Genomic DNA, 13,501 nt, shown 5'->3' with positions numbered 1-13,501 from the left:
CTTTGCACTAGGATTGGAGGGGCGTTGCGCCTCTTTCTTGTTCCTTGCAGTTGCCACTCATGGCTGCAACAACTAATGAGTTTCTTAGTTAAAATTGCTCAAATTAGTTTAATTGTAAAGTTCATTGCATAAGCCCCTAGGCTGAGTTACAGGCTGTGACCTTTTTTGGCTCTTTTCACATTTGATAAATGAAACTGGGAGGTTCAGCAGGGGGAAGTAATTATTTAATTAATTAATTAATTAATTATCTTTAGCCGTGTTCAGTGAAAATGAGATTCGTCACTGTTGATATTTTGAGTTAAACAAGTTAAATAAGTAAACAAACTCTTTTCAAATGTAAAAATGTACATAAACAGTCTTTACCCTCCAGTACATCCTCAGTAGCTCACCGATTAACTCACAACTAGAAGTTTAACTCGAACTTTTAGGGAAGGTTTCTTACTTTCTTAAGAAAAAAATCTTTTAGAAACTAGATTTTTCGCAGGGAGACCTGTAGAACTGTATAACAGCAGGGATAGCTGGCCTCGTTTTCCAGCTGAAAGACGTTAGACGTTCTTGACGATTGTGCTCAGCCTAGTCTCAGGTGTGTCTCTGTCCTAGATGTGCATTTATGTTACAGGGATTAACGGCTCTACAGCCTTTAAATTATTTCAGTTCACTGTTCCTGTTTTCTATCTAAACCATCTTAGCCACCCTTAACTGCTCGTGCCTGCAAACCTTCATCAGCAACTGCTCTTCAAATATTCATCTGAGCACAGGGGGACAAAGGAGGATGCAGCTTCCCAGTGAGGAACAGGATTTAAGCTTTGTCATTATGAATTAAGCATGTTTTGTTTCCTCTCTGGATAATTGCTCTGCTTTCGCTTTTTTAGCTTAGAAATTATACATGCGGTTTGTGGTGCTGTGCAGAGTCTCCACAGTTTCTGCTGTTTCACCTCTTTTGCCGTTAAAGTTTGCAGCAAAGTTGTGTTTAAAAGAGAATTTCAAAGGTCATGTTAGCCTAATATTGTCCTTGTAGGGAGGTTAGTCAAATTGATGCCAATCTTGCTAAAGCCCCCGGGCAGTTATTTCCAGTCATATATGACCGGGCCGTATTGAGTAAGTCTGAAATCTTATCTTATCTGCTTAGTCACCATGACAACTTCACTTCGGACTGAATTAAGGACAGAAGCTATATACCTTTCTCATAGTCACTGCATCGTCACATCCGGCTGTAAATAGTGCCGTTATCAAACTTCCGCCTGCCCCGTTTAACAGAGCTGCAATGGAGAGTCGCTGTTTTTAAGCCTCCCCTGAAAATCTTCTTTCTTGGCACGTCTGAATGTTCCGCCAACATGGAAAGGCTAGTTTGACGTGGCTTAAGCAGGTCGTGCAAAACTTGAAAACATTTGAACCTTAATGTCCGCCACTGTGGACTCGATGGTACTGCTGTGTGAAACACGCCCGGTAAAGGGAGCACGCTGCGGCGGATGTCTGTGCCATGCATCCCACGTTTGAAAGTGTATCTCTGTGTCAAAGCCGTTGCATTTAGATGGCGGAACATAAAAAATCTGCCTTTAACGTGTGAGGATTTTGCCAGAGACAGGTTTTGCGTCTTTATGTTCAACACCACATCACACATCCCTGAACACAGATCCCTGATCTGCAGTCATTGTGCTTCATTTTGGAGAAAAAGTCCCCAAGGTTTAATTCTTCCTACTCATCCCATGTAAACATTAGCCACATTAACAGGAACCCTGAACAGCGCAACCAAGACAGAGACAGCATCGTCATTGTATTTCCACATTACAGTAATATTAAACTAATCACTGAGCTGCTGTGGTGAAGAGTCTAAGGAAACCTCTTTGATGACAATCTCCAGGACTGTAAATGCGCCAGGAAACAAATATTAATCTTGGAGCATTTTTATCTCAAATGTGGGTAAATCTCTCCTACTGTACAGCCCATTTTCACTCTCCAGTTCAGTTTTACTCTCTTTTTTGATTGGTTACCTGTTTAAAAGTGGCATATGATGTGCAGAGCTTTTCAGCTGAAGTTGAACATTTTTAAACTTGGCTGAGCGGAAACTTAGTTGAGGCTGTTTGGTTGAATTGTTGGTGCATTAGGAACGCAGCAATAATTACGGGCAGTATCAGCCATTGTTCATAGCACAACCAAAATCTGTTTAATGCTACCATTTACTCTTACACATAAATAGTCCATTACAGTTCTTACGGTCATGATCTTATCATACTCCAGATAAGAAAACACTATTACAGTAGCATCTTAACTAGATTACATTTCCTAAATACTGTCCTAACTTTAAGGCAACGCCAGAGGAGTCTTAACTTCTGTTTTAACCATCTGTTTCTACTGTTTTGTGCAGTGACCGTAGTTCACTATAAATGGCACAATGATTTTACATTTAGTTACATTGAAAAAGAAAAAAAAAAAAAAAACACTGGGTTTGCAGGATTTCAATTGTTCCACCCTTGGGTTTACAGGATTTGGATTGATCCTCCTTGGGTTTACAGGATTCGGATTGATCCTCCTTGGGTTTACCGAATTCGGATTGATCCTCCTTGGGTTTACAGGATTCGGATTGATCCTCCTTGGGTTTACCGAATTCGGATTGATCCTCCTTGGGTTTACAGGATTCGGATTGATCCTCCTTGGGTTTACCGAATTCGGATTGATCCTCCTTGGGTTTATAGGATTCGGATTGATCCTCCTTGGGTTTACCGAATTCGGATTGATCCTCCTTGGGTTTATAGGATTCGGATTGATCCTCCTTGGGTTTACAGAATTCGGATTGATTCTCCTTGGGTTTACAGGAGTCTGATTGATCCTCCTTGGGTTTACAGGGTCGGATTGATCCTCCTTGGGCTTACAGGATTCGGATTGATCCTCCTTGGGTTTAAAGGATTCTGATTGATCCTCCTTGGGTTTACAGAATTCTGATTGATCCTCCTTGGGTTTATAGGATTCTGATTGATCCTTCTTGGGTTTACAGGATTTTGAGTGATCCTCCTTTGATCTGATTTTTCCTGCTGGCTTTACAGGATTCTGATAGTTCTACGTTTGATTGACAGGTTCTGATTGGACCTCTTTGGGTTTAAAGGGTTCCGAATAGTCCTCATTAGGCTTATAGGCTTCTGGTTGGTCCACCTGGGTTTAAAAGACTGATTGATCCTCCTTGGGTTTACAGGATTCTGATTGGTCCACCTGGATTTAGAGGATTCGTATTGTTCTCCCTCAGGTTAACAGGATTCTGATGGGTTCCCTAAATTTACAGGATTACTCTTGGTCCCATTGGGTTAAAAGGATTCTGAGTGGTACTTCTTTGGGTTTACAGGATTCTGAAATTTACCCCTGAAAATACAGGGATCTGATTGGTCAACCTGGGTTTACAGGATTCCAATTGTCCCCTCTGGGTTTACAGATTTCTGATTGACCACTGCTATATGTTTTACATTTTATCAGGGATACAGTGGTCACTATCTATCAAATTTTTTTCTGAAAATATCAAGACTGAAACGAAATATCATGATATGTTGATATCACGGTATACCAGTCTAGACAATCCACACCTAGACACTTTTCCTTCAGGATCAATAGCTATTATTAATCATACATCCCCAAAACCACAGGCTTACATCCAAATCTTTAAAGACAACAAAAGCTCTTATTTAGAATTAGAAATACAACTACATGCAGCTAACATATAAGCTATCACCAGATTATAATCACTTGATCAGTTAATCGACAGCTTACTACCAAATGTAATATGTTCCAATATATCTATGTATTAATGAACTGACAATACGATGGTAAACTCTGAGTCTGTTTTGAAAGCCTTGTGTTATTCAGAACAGAACCATGACTTGAATGTTGTGGTCGGTGATCTGGACTGAAATCATACGTGAAACCAAAACCTTTATCAGCATGAATAATGCACTCTTCATACAGAAGAGTCTGAAACATCCTTGTTTATGAGCTATTTATTTTCGAGTGGCTGTGAACCGATCAGTGTGGATCAGGGTTTGTCATGCTTGGAGCTGTAGATTACTGTCTGACAGGAAGGTAATGAAGAGAGTAATTCATTCATTGATTGAGCTCTCTGGGGTTCTGTGGCTGGTTGGTGTCTGTGAAACAGTGTGCCGGTGATTGTTAGGACTAAAGATGGAGTTGCAGCAGCCCAGAGCTTAAAGAAAAGCTTTTTTTTGTTGAATTTTAAAGCTGAATTGAATTGAATAGAAGTGAACTGAATTGCGGGAGTGAGAGAAAAAAAGCCTGAGAGAAAGCTTTCTCCTCTTTTGTTTTGGTGGAGATCTAAAGTAGGTCAGATCAGTGCTTAGATGAATAGAAAATAGATGTCTTATGCACTGAGAATGGATTCTAGCATTGCCGATGAGCCTCATTTGAAATGGGCCTATTCATTAACTTGGCAGCTCACATTTTAATAAAAATAAGTTGAAAAGTACTTTAATGTTTTAATGTACAAGTTTTCAGTTCTTCATATTCTGGCTTTACAAAATTCTCCCTGGGATTGTAAGATTGCAAATATTCCCTTTGGGTTAACAAGGTTCTTATTGGTCCTCTTTGGTTTACAGGGTTCTGATTGGTTCCCCTGGGTTTACAGAATTCCAATGTACTGCTAGGTTAATGGGGTTCTGATTGGTCCCCCTGGGTTCACAGGGTTCTGATTGGTATCCCTGGGTTTACAGGGTTCTAATTGGTATCCCTGGGTTTACAGGGTTCTGATTGGTATCCCTGGGTTTACAGGATTCCACAGTATTGCTGGGTTAACAGGATTCTGATTGGTCCTCCTGGGTTGACAAGATTCTGATGTACTGCTGGGTTAACAGGGTTCTGATTGGTCCCACTGGGTTTACCAGGTTCTGATTGGTCCCCCTGGGTCTACATGATTCCTGTGTACTGCTCGGTTAACAGGGTTCTGATTGGTCCCCCAGGTTTACAGGATTTTGGTTGGTCCCCCTAGGTTCACGGGGGGACGATTATCCCCCCTTAAGTTTACAGGTTTTTGAGTGGTCTTACTGCATTTACAGGATTCTGATTCCCCTGGGTTTACAGGCTTCTGATTTGCCCCCTTGAGTTTACAGGTTTTGATTTGACCCCATCAGGTTTACAGCTTTCTGAGCGCTCCCCTTGAGTTTCCAGGGTTCTGATTGGTCCTCTCTTAGTTAATAGGGTTCTGATTGGCCCCTACTGAGTTTACATGATTCTTTGATTCTGGGTGGTCCCCACTGGATTTACTGGAACCTGATTGGTTTCCACTGGGTTTACAGGGTTTTGATTGACCCTCTTTGATTTACAGGGTTTTGTTTGGTTCTGATTGAGCAGCAAAACTCTTTGATGGTCAGACTGGTTTGTGACAGACCGTCAGTGAAGACAAAGCACAAATGCCTTTTCTGAAACAGAGTTAACATTGGTGTGAATCAGAGATCACAGTATCAGGGAGAGTCTCTAAGCAAGCTGGGCGACTCCTCTTGTTCATAAGAAGAGGTGAAACTTAATAAACAATAATATTATTGGTTAATTTGATTTTTCCTCATCTACTCACACATGATGATGTAGTGGGAACTCAGAAGATATGTTTGAGTCAAGCAAAAGACATTTTAATAGAAGATTATAGAAAACAAGAATATGGTCTTTTACATTCTGTATGAAACAATGAACCATACTGAACCCCTTAACATTCCAGGCTTATTAAATACTAAGGTCTATTAGTCAGTATCTACAGGGGCTTCAATGCAAACTTAGGGAGCTTTTCTTAGGTTCTAGAAGTGCATAATAAAACGTTGGTAATGAGCTATTAGGACCAAAAATATAAAGGTAGAATAGGTTCATTACAATTTGAGGTTGACTGAACTAGAGGTCAGGGCTTAAAGAGAGCATTCTTCACTTGAGCAGGTGCCTCAAAATGTCTATGCAATCTTCTTTGAGAGGCAATCACCTCGCTGGCCTGCAACCGTAAAGCGTAAAATCCCTCATGAGAAGCTCATGACATTTAGCACTTGTGAGATGAAAGTCTCCTTCTGGAGGTGACAACAGATGGCAAATCATTCGAAACAGAAATGAAAGAAATGGTTCAGCAAGAAATTCAATTTACAGAGTTTCAACCTCACCTCAAGTGTAGTCAATCAGCCGGGATATTGATGACACCCAGTTTTACATTTCCATCCCTTCTGATGATGAAGACTCTGTAGACAGACTAACCAGCTGTGTGTCAGGTATTCCTCAGTGGATGTTGCTAAATGTTCTACAATTAAATCACAAAAAAAAAAAAACGAAACACTGATCGTTGGTACAGAAACTCAGAGAAAGCTGCTTTAAAAGAAACTCGACTTTTCATATACCAGAAACCTGGGTGTGATCTTAGACTCTGAGCTCTGCTTTATCCTGCATATATATATATATATATATATATATATATATATATATAGATAGATAGATAGATAGATAGATAGATAGATAGATAGATAGATACACAATATATAGTAGCTTTCTATCATTTCAGCAATATATATAGATATTTTTCAATAAGTTAATTTTACTTATTTTCAAGAAATTTGCCTTTTCTCTCTCAAGGTAACACTCAATGCCAACACTCAACTGTCTCGAGTAAAACTCACATGTCTGTTGGTTCTCAGCACCATATATTTACATATATATTTGTCAGGCGTGTCTCTTCACGCTCTGTGTGTCGTCATCCCTCCTCCCCAGCCTACCTTCCCTTGTCAACTAGACTTATAAACTCTTGTGACCCATTTTGATCAGTATTGATCAAAAATCAGTGTTGGGAGAGCTGAGATACTGAGTTCCTCTCTACTAGTGCAGATCTGCTGCAGCTTAATGCTACAGAGACTACAGCTGGACTCTGGACTGCACTGTCAGTGTTTGGAGTGGAGGTCTATAGTGACATTAACGTGGACAAGACCTTGTTACAAATGCCTATGATCATATCTCTGCAATGCAATGCAATATGAATTTGTCAAAATGAAGGCCTATTGGTGAATTTCATTTACAATTACGTAATTATGTTGGGTTAGAACAGCTTTATCAAAAGTCCCCAGTACTCAGTCATTTTCATATCAACAAAGCAAATGGAAGCAGTACAATTTACTCAGTTTACTTCAGTAGAAATTAGTCATTGAACTTGGTAGTCAGCTTCCTCAAATCATTTGAGTTGACGCAACTCGGGTTTTATAGTGTACAAGTCTTTCTGATATTACTAACTTATGTGGTTTTAGGCCAGTTCATGCAGCTAACTAGTGTACATATTACTGTTGTCGGAACAAAACCTTGTATGTCCATTTTGGTCATTTTTCAGTTTTTTACATAATTTGAAAGTACCTGTTGTTCATTACTTTGTGTGTAAATTTCGTGATGAATGGACGGAAAGAAACGGCCCAAAAATACTTGGAAACAATTCTGGTTCCATTGACTTACATTAAAAGTAAATTAGGTTTTTTCCTTCTCCTGTAAAGTCACCATGTTGGAGATACAAGGTTTGATCAGACAACAGCGATATGCATTTATTACTACTTAGCTACGTTTGCTTTGTAGCTCCATGCAAAACTAAACAAGCAAATTTCAGACACCAAACGTGTTGGTTGATCAGTTACACTGGGGGTAGGAAATTGAATCAAACCGTGGCTTTAATAGACTTTGTCCACACACTGAGAGGTGGGCATTGACGTGATCAGTGCTGCGGTGTCAGTTAAGCTGTTTTCTTAACGCTTTCACACGACTTTTTGGAGGCGGCGGTAGGAGGAACTGAGATTGTGAAGGGTCGCAGACCCGCAGAGCTGAAACACGCACAGCTGGGGTGGACAGCTGCTGCTCCAGCCTGGCCAGAGTGAATAACAGAGACATCACATCTGCTGCATCTGTTCATCCTTTCTTTTATTCTGGCCCTTTTCTTGAAGTGCCTTTGTGACTGTATTTCACTGTTTCCATATGTCCTCACTGCACACACATCTCTCTCTCTCGCTCTCTCTCTCTCTCTCTCTCTCTCTCTCTCTCTCTCCCGTTTCTCTCTTTTATACCTGTCTTTGTCTCTCTGTCTCTCTTCTCCTTGCTCACATGTTCTCTCTACTCTCTGTCTTTCTCTCTCTTGCTCTTTTCTCTTTCTCTCACTTTCTTTCTCACTCACTCTTTCACTTTCTCTCTCTTTCTGTCTCACTCTCCTTTGTCTATCTATTTCATTGTTTTTGTCTCTTTCTCTCTCTCTCTCTGTCTTTCTGTCTCTCTTTCTCTCTTTTCTGTCTTTCTCTCTCCTTCTTTTTCTCTCTTTCTCGGTTTCCATTTCTCCCTCACTTCTCTCTTTTTCTCTCTCTCCTTTGCCTCTTTTGCCATTTCTGCCTCTCTCGCTTTCTTGCACTCTCTCTTATGGTCACTCATTCATCCTCTGTCTCTCTCTCCCAGTCTCCCTTTCTCCACTCTATCTCTTTCACTATTTCTGTCTCTTGCTCTATCATTCTTTTTCTTTTAAATCTTTTTTACTGCATTCCATGATGTCACTACTCTTTCTTCTCTCTCTCTCACTCTCTCTCTCTCTCTCTCTCTAACTCTTTCTTACTCTCTTCATCTCCCTCAAGAACAGAGGTCACACACGCCCTCCTCATGTGTGAACCAAGGCTTTCAAACAGCACCCAGTGTCATCCTCTATCTGTCCTCCAACCTTCTCTCTCTCGCTCTCTCTCTCTCTCTCTCTCTCTCTCTCTCTCCCTCTAGCTCACTCACTCTCCGCTCCACCGCTCTCACCCCCTATTTGATCTCTCTCACTTCTCCTGTCTCTTGCTGTTCTTGATTGGCTGCCGTGTGGCGTCATATGGGCCACATGTCTGCTCTGTGGGTTGGTGTTTATAAGCAGGCTCGGTGGACAGTTGGGTTAGTAGCAGTCAGCTGATTGAAGCCTGAGCAACTACACGCTGTTCTCCCCAAACCTCAGTCACACGCACCATGGCTGGACTGGACGCGCTGGTGAGTGAATCAGATGTCATGATAAAAAGAATGAAGTGTCGGTCAAACGATCTCAATTGCTAAGTAACTTCCAGCTGTACGAATCGATAGTTTCTGGTTGTTTTAGTGTTGTAGTTGTACAAGTCCTTGCAAGTCTTTAAGTGCATTTCTCTCTCTCTCTCTCTCTCTCTCTCTCTCTCTCGCTCTCTCTCGCTCTCTCTCTCTCTCTTTGGCATTTGATGTGTTTTTTAGTCCCTTTGAGTGGGTTCTGAAAGTGAGAGAAGCAGTTAGCTGCTTGCGTTGCTTGTGCTTTTATGTCAACTGGGGAGTCATGTAGTGCAATATTTAGACCTCTGCTTTCTGCAAGAGCAGCAAGAGCTTGTGGTTTATTGGTGAGTACATTTGAACTTTTTAACCCCTACAAATGTAGAGTTATTACTATTGTTTTGCTAGACTATTTGAATGTGATGTAAAGTGTAAAATAATTATGTAATTGCATATTATTTGCAAAGTAGTACTTGGTAATTAGAGTTATGTAATATACAGTACTAGTACTATGTAATTACACATAACATTGTATTTACAATAGTAATTACATAGTTACCTAAGTACATATTGAATTACAGTGATCTAAAATGAATGCTCACTGTAAATTACATTCATTATGTAACTATGTTAATATGTACTACATTGTAAGTACTATGTAATAACATAAAGTAGTATTTACAATAGTAAGTACATAGTTATCTAGTCAAGTAATGGATTACTTTGAGCGAAAATGAATGTAGCTTACAATGTAAATACTGTGTAAATGTAATACAGTTACAGTTGCATAATGGATTGCAGTGAGTTAAAATGTATGTAATTGACACTAACTGTAATACATTGTAAGTACTATATAATTACACATTACATAGTATTTACAACAGTAATTACATATTTATCTAGTCAAGCAATGAATTGCAGTGAGCTAAAATGAATTTAGCTTACTGTAAATTACATTCATTTTAGCTCACTGAAATTCGTTATGTAACTATGTAGCTTTATTACATTGTATGTACTGTTTAATTACACATCATTACATTTACATTCATCGCATTTGGTGGACGCTCTTCTCTAGAGAACAGGGTAATCATGTATAACACAATTTGGTGTATAACACAGAAAGTTTGGAGTCTTATTAATAAGGACGCTTATTGGTTCAGCCTGGTGTACATGCCTGAGCGGGGAATCGAACCCCAGTCGGCCATGTGGAGAGCAGCGTTGTCATGTACTACACCTCAAACCAATTTCTGGTTAAAGCCACACCCACTTTGGGGTTGTTATATAAAAACAGCGAGGAAAAAAGTTTCAGTAATAGACCAAATCAGAATGTTTGTAATTTCTACACTTTTGGGTGGATAACTTGTATCCAGTCAGCATGTAAGCAGCTCAGTTTACAAAATAATATACAATGAATACAAACACAACAGACTAAACATTGGCGATAACGGCAAAGTCTCGCTATGTTTACGCCTGTAATGCCAAATGTGGCCAAATTTATAATGTATATTTTTTACATTTTTTACATTTTTCCTGTTTTCCCAGCTTTTAAAAGCAGCCATAGCAGAGGGATCGAACAGTTGCGGCTAAAGCCGACGATTTAGCAAATTCTTTACTCTTCTAGAAGATGAAGCTGCCGAGCACTACTGCATGAAGAGCACCAGAATGCATTGATTGCTGCTTTTATCAATTTCTACTTTGTAACGAGTTCAACTCAAGGTCCCATAAGCTAGTTTAGAAGCTGATGTTGTTAGTGTTTGTGCCTGAATCCACAGAACAAGTGGTTTTTGCACATTTTCACACATGTAAGCTTTGTTTGACTACAGATGTGTGTGTGTGTGTGTGTGTGTGTGTGTGTGTGTGTGTGTGTGCAGAACAAGGAGTGTATAGTTAGGTAAGCTAAATAGCATGTGAGGTGGAAAATTAGCCAAATTAGATGCTTTAGAGTGACATAAAATGAGCAAAAAGACCATTAAACTGTTAATTGTGGTTACTCAAATGGTTCGAGTGGAAAGGCGGATGGGAAATGAAGTAGACAGGGTCAGTTCTTGTTTTTGAATGGGCAGTGGGAAAGCACCTTTATAAAGCGAATGCTTCTTTATGAAAGCCGGCTGTGAAATGTGTGGCTGGTTCAGGTTCCTGATCACTGGGAAGATGAAGTTTTGAAAGCTTTCTGTTTTTCCACTCTCTTGGTTAGATCATTCTCAGGACAAGCACAAACCTCTGTTGTCACATAGCAGTGATTTGATTATTGGTGTTAAAGTAAAGTGTGTTCTTATGTGACTGTGGTGGTCGAAGCTCTCAGAACTGACCAGACAAATCAGTACCCAGATAGAAAGCATGAACTCAAGCAAAGAAGTCACGACTAGGCCTCAAAATAAAAGGATTTTGTTGAAAGTGTTGCTGATGCTGTGCTAGATTGGCTGTATCACTATTACAGGGCGGTTTCAAAGTGATTTATTTCACTTGTAAATCATTACAGATCAATGCGGTGAGCTGTAAATGGTTTAATTGAGCATAACCTTTATTATGTAATTTTACAAGGGCCCAGTATGAACCTCCTTCAGCTGTATGGACAACATTAACACCCCATATCAGACTGAGCATGTCGGGCGTCGCTGCTCTCACGGCTCTTTCAGTGGGATTTCGGAGATCATCCAGTGCTGTGGAGCCAGCGCCTGAGCTGCTGGAGCTTCACAGTTCTGACGGATTCACTCTTATTGACATGGAGAACGCAGAACGCTCTGCTCAGGGGTCTCAGCTCCTCTCAGACTGAAGGAGCCAGTCAGACACTCTATGAGCCCCTCTTACAGTTGGATTGTGATTGGTTCCTATAGGCGTCTCGCTGTTGTAAAAATATGGTGCTTTGAATTCAAATGAATCTTTTTGAATCGCCCTGTAAAAAGACTTACTAAACTAATTTACTAAGATTAAGGAAAGAAAGAAATGAAAGAAACATACATAAATTGAACTGTGAAAGTGGAATTTTGCTTAACCACCATCAGACCACCTGGGAAACACTGAGCAAAAAGCCAGTGGGCCGTCAGCTTTGCCATCAGTGGGCCAATAGTGACCTGCTATCCTCTTGCTATTTGGGTGTCTGCTGTTATTCCAACGGCATCAACAGCAACTGCCTTACTATTGGAATGACGTGGCGATGATGCAATCGTACGCAAACGTTTAACACATCCCGATCAGTTTATGCTTTGTTTATAGAAGTTATAACAGATAACACACTACATACAGGGAACAAGTGCATCGTTTTTATTTATTTATATATTGAGAGAAAATAAAACATAATTTTTTTTATTCTTTTGAACAGGCCGCAATATGATAAGTAGCCCCCAATAGATAATATATAGATGCTCAAATTATTACCAATCTGGTGAATTCTAATTGATTCTCAGAAGTATCAGGATTAGGCTTAGGGTTGGGATAATGGTGAGGATTAGGCTTAGGTCTTCAGTGAAGATTAGGTTTAGTGTTGGGATTAGAGATAGATTCAGGGTTAGAGTAAATTTAATACATGTTTAGTTTAAGGCAAGATACATGGAGCTATCCGAACAAGGTGCTGCTATTAAATTCAGCAAACATCACGTGTAATTTAAAAGATTTCTGCATACCTGTAGACATCACTGTAGAGAAGCTCACAGACTCTGATTCCAGTAGTGGTAATAGGAACCAGGGGTAAATAAATATAGCCCCTGTATTTACTTCCCAAAACAAAAAGTGAACCTACATATGAGGCATTATATGCAATGTTCATGATGGTATAATAACGGAAATCCCAAATTAGAAAGTAGGTTTCTTTGGCCTGCCCATCATCACACCCCCCCCCCCCCCCCCAATCTTCTCAGAACTATCGCAAAACTATGTGTCAGTGTTTTCATAACCATTACACGTGATAATTTTCTGTGGTGGAGTTTTTAGAGGCGTTCAAACGTCTGGTTCCTGTCACCACCACTGCGAATGATTCTGATTCTGTTGAGTCATATTGAATCATATGGAATTAAAAAAAAAGTATTTGGTGCACAAACTTTTTCACACCACTGTATATACGTTTACATTAGTGAGCCAGTTCTGCAAGATACTTATTGACTGGTCTGCTTTAACCATTGACCAGGCAAAAGCACATGGCGGTACAAGACAGCTTGACCAGACTTGGCTGTAGCGGTCAGAATGCTTGCGTTGCATTATGAATTGTGCCACATTTTAGGATGCAATGAATGCTTTGCCTACTTGCATGATGGCCTAAAGCCTGCACAGTTAGTGGGCTGCCCTATGTGCAGTGCGCTTGGTAAGCTGCAACTTCAGCGACACATTGTGAACGCATATCACATCTGCATCAAGCCGCATTTTACCTTGATCTTTCTCACTTACGGACTTTTACTTTCCCCCCTGTTTAGGTTGAAAGATTTCTATCTGTGCAATTTAGGCCTGAGCAACATGGACCAAATGCAACGTTTTGCCATTATGTTGCAATATTTGGTGG

The 13,501-nt window shown here is 40.1% G+C and overlaps 1 protein-coding gene across 3 annotated transcripts in view; it reads left to right on the top strand.

The window, feature by feature from the left end:
- The window catches only part of rasgrp3 (RAS guanyl releasing protein 3 (calcium and DAG-regulated)), a 91,241-nt gene that overhangs the window by 23,863 nt on the left and 53,877 nt on the right, over window positions 1-13,501 (top strand). The window contains exons 1-2 of one of the 3 annotated variants that reach the window (XM_037541920.1): window positions 8,894-8,988; window positions 9,220-9,359. The exons of 1 other annotated variant lie outside the window; for it this stretch is intronic. The gene's annotated coding sequence lies outside the window, so the exon portion shown is untranslated. Of the gene's footprint in view, window positions 1-8,849; window positions 8,989-9,219; window positions 9,360-13,501 lie in introns of those variants that run through there. One more of the 3 variants, XM_017702571.2, reaches the window with a different exon arrangement.

Source organism: Pygocentrus nattereri, chromosome 10 (assembly GCF_015220715.1).
Source record: "Pygocentrus nattereri isolate fPygNat1 chromosome 10, fPygNat1.pri, whole genome shotgun sequence".
In the NCBI taxonomy this organism is placed as follows: domain Eukaryota; kingdom Metazoa; phylum Chordata; class Actinopteri; order Characiformes; family Serrasalmidae; genus Pygocentrus; species Pygocentrus nattereri.
The sequence above is the reverse complement of the archived record's forward strand: the minus strand, read 5'-3'. Positions and strand labels throughout refer to the sequence as shown.